This window comes from Hylobates moloch, unplaced genomic scaffold (assembly GCF_009828535.3).
Source record: "Hylobates moloch isolate HMO894 unplaced genomic scaffold, HMol_V3 SCAFFOLD_10, whole genome shotgun sequence".
Classification (NCBI taxonomy): domain Eukaryota; kingdom Metazoa; phylum Chordata; class Mammalia; order Primates; family Hylobatidae; genus Hylobates; species Hylobates moloch.
In genome coordinates, this window is record NW_026652285.1 from 27,018,087 (window position 1) to 27,021,335 (window position 3,249).

General features: G+C 49.0%; 1 non-coding gene across 1 annotated transcript; it reads left to right on the forward strand.

Annotated features, from left to right (window-relative positions):
• The first annotated feature begins 1,120 nt into the window (after window positions 1–1,120).
• LOC116475962 (U6 spliceosomal RNA) lies at window positions 1,121–1,224 on the forward strand. The gene has a single exon (XR_004250052.1). It is a non-coding gene; the product is annotated as a U6 spliceosomal RNA (small nuclear RNA).
• Window positions 1,225–3,249: the final 2,025 nt, after the last annotated feature.

A 3,249-nucleotide genomic window follows, 5' to 3' on the forward strand; every position in this document is an offset into this window, starting at 1 on the left:
GCAGCTGGGACCACAGGTGTATACCACCATGCCCAACTAATTATTTTTTGTAGAGACAGGGTCTCACTATGTTCCCCAGGATTCCTACCTCTGATCCTGCCTTGTCTGTCTTGAGAAGGTTTATCAGATTGAAACCTTGAGTTTCTTCAAGAGCCTCCAGGAGGCTGCGACTACTGAGTCATTCCTTGACCTCTTTCCTTGCCTATGGGTCATCTGAGCCCCACTGTTCCCCTAGGCAGAAAGCTTTGATATCTTTGGGGACATCTGACCCTAACCCCTTCTCTTGCTCTTTCACCTTTATTGGGCGTACCCATCCCACCTCCTGTGGTGGAGAAAGGACAGTTCAAGAGAAATTCATTCCCAAGGCTTGACTCCTACTTAAACATCACAGGATACATTCCCTGGAAGGGGAAGGGTGCGTCTGTACTGGCTTCCTTAGAAACTTCAGAACACAAAAGACGCCTCCTTTCCCTACCCCCTCCCCAATTCAAACAGGGGCTGGGACAGAGGAAGAGATTATTGTTTCAGGGGATGGGGGGTGTGGATGGACTGACTGCTGAAACTTCCTTTTCTTCTGGCACAGCCCTATTTGTAGAAGTGCCAGAGTCCTGGGGAGAAAAGCAAGAAAGGGAGAAAAAGAACATTCTTTGAGGGCATTTGGCTGCTCTTTTACACTTGAGATCAAACAGAGAAAATCCAGCGTCATGCCCTCCCCATCTTTCTGTCCCTAGCATGTAGATGTCCTGTGGTGTGTCTCATAAACGCACATGCGCATGCATGCGAACACACACACAAACACACACACACACCCTCACACTGTTGAAACCAGAGCTGCTGGCTCCAGGGAGGGGAGTGAAGAAGCAGCTGTGGACAGGTATGGGTGGCCATATACCTGCCCTTCTGGGAGGTGACACTTCCATTACACCTCCACAGGTTTCATGTTGACCTCACCCTAGCTTTGGCCCAATGTTGTCAGGATGGGCAGAAGGATGGCAGAGTTAAGCTGGCCGAAAGCCAGCAAGCAAAGAGTTCTCAGCAGGCCCTTGAAGTGCCAGCAAATCAGTTCCCCCAAGGACCAAATCTGGAGAAAACTCAGCTTAAAGCACAGCAGTAGCACATACTGGCTTCAGCAACACATATACTAAAATTGGAATGATATAGAGAGGATTAGCATGGCCCCTGCATAAGAATGATACGCAAATTGATGAAGCATTCCATATTTTTCAGTTTGTCAAGCATTTTATTCTTTTGAATAAAACCAACATGACTATAACTTAACAAAAAAGCAGCATAGCAGAAGAGATTGGGCCTAGATCACTAGGCGAACTTCAGTGATGGCTGAGAGAAGCACCCTGGAGACTTCTTGAGGGTTGGGGGAAGCCCCCATCTTCCCTGAGGGATTGTCGGAAGGCAGGGTGCAGGCCCAGGATAAAGTTCAGGGTCTGGATTGCAGAAAGTGACGCTGGAAGCCCAAAACCTTTGGCATTGCTGAATCAGAAGGGATTCTGACTGGCCTCATGTCACCCCCAGTAGGCTGGGACTGGGGCTCTAATTGGCTGTAATTTGTTGATGCATGCAATTTGCAGCTGCCTTCTCTCCCTGTGACAGGCCTCAATTAGAGCCGCCAAAGGGATCTAGGGTGGGAGGGGGAGCTGGGATGTTGCTCCCAACTCCTTCCCCTGGTCCGCTCTCAGCACTCTGCCCCATCCCGAAACAAAAGGAGGTTCTTGAGGCTAGTTAATTGTCACCCAGCTTGGCCGGGCATGGTGGCTCACGCCTGTAATCCCAGCACTTTGGGAGGGCGAGGTGGGTGGATCACGAGGTTAGGAGATTGAGACCATCCTGGCTAACATGGTGAAACCCCGTCTCTACTAAAAATACAAAAAATTAGCCAGGCATGGTGGTGGGCGCCTGTAGTCCCAGCTACTCGGGAGTCTGCGGCAGGAGAATGGTGTGAACCTGGGAGGCGGAGCTTGCAGTGAGCCGAGATCACGCCGCTGCACTCCAGCCCAGGCGACAGAGCGAGACTCTGTCTAAAAAAAAAAAAATTGTCCCCCCACTTACAGTCAGTGATATAATTTTAGAACAAGTGGAGAGTGAGAAAGGTATAAAATGAAGGCTGCCTTCCTGCAGGTTGGTCTGGATGCTATGGATTTTAAAACTTGACCACGTTTCATGTTTAGTACTTTCTTATTTATTTTAGAGCTTCTGAAAATTCTATAGAAAGGAAGACTTTTGAGCTAAAATGTTTATTTCTATCTTATAGTCCTTTCTCCCTCTTACCAGATAAAGGAAAAAAATAGAAATCAGAATGATGGAAAAGACAGAGAGAAATAAGGCAACCAGCTGTCCACTGACATATGATTTTTTTTTTTTTAGAGACAGGGTCTTGGTCTGTCACCCAGGCTGGTGAGCTGGGGTGTGATCATAGCTCACTGCAGCCTCAACCTCTTGGCCTCAAGCTATCCTCCCACCTCAGCCTCCTGAGTAGCTAGGACTACAAGCATGTACCACCATGCCTGGCTAATTTTTATATTTTTTGTAGAGATGGGATCTTGCTATATCATCCAGGCTGGTCTTGAACTTCTGGCCTCAAGTGATCCTCCTGTCTTGGCCTCCCAAAACCCTGGGATTAGGGGCATGAGCCATCATGCCCAGCCCCTGACATACTTTTTTTTTCTTTTGAGATGGAGTCTCGCTCTGTCACCCAGGCTGGAGTGCAGTGGCACCATCTCAGTTCACTGCAACCTCTGCCTCCTGGGTTCAAGCAATTCGTCTGCCTCAGCCTCCCGAGTAGCTGGGAGTACAGGCGTGCATCTCCACTCCCGGCTACTTTTTGTATTTTTAGGAGAGACAGGGTTCTGCCATGTTGGCCAAGCTGGTCTCGAACTCTTGACAGGGGATCTACCCACCTTGGCCTCCCAAAATGCTGGGATTATAAGCGTGAGCCACTGCGCCTGGCCTGACATACTATTTTAATCAGAAGAATCACTTGAACCCGGGAGATGGAGGTTGCAGTGAGCCAAGATCGCCCCACTGCACTCCAGCCTGGGCGACAGAGCGAGACTCTGTCTCCAACAAACAAACAAAACCACTAGGGAACATTTAGTCTAGTGGCTTTCAAATTCTTTAAAAAAGTAACAGGACCAGGAGCTGTGGCTCATGCCTGTAATCCCAGCACTTTGGGAGGCCGAGACGGGTGGATCACCTGAGGTTAAGAGTTTGAGACCAGCATGACCAACATGGAGA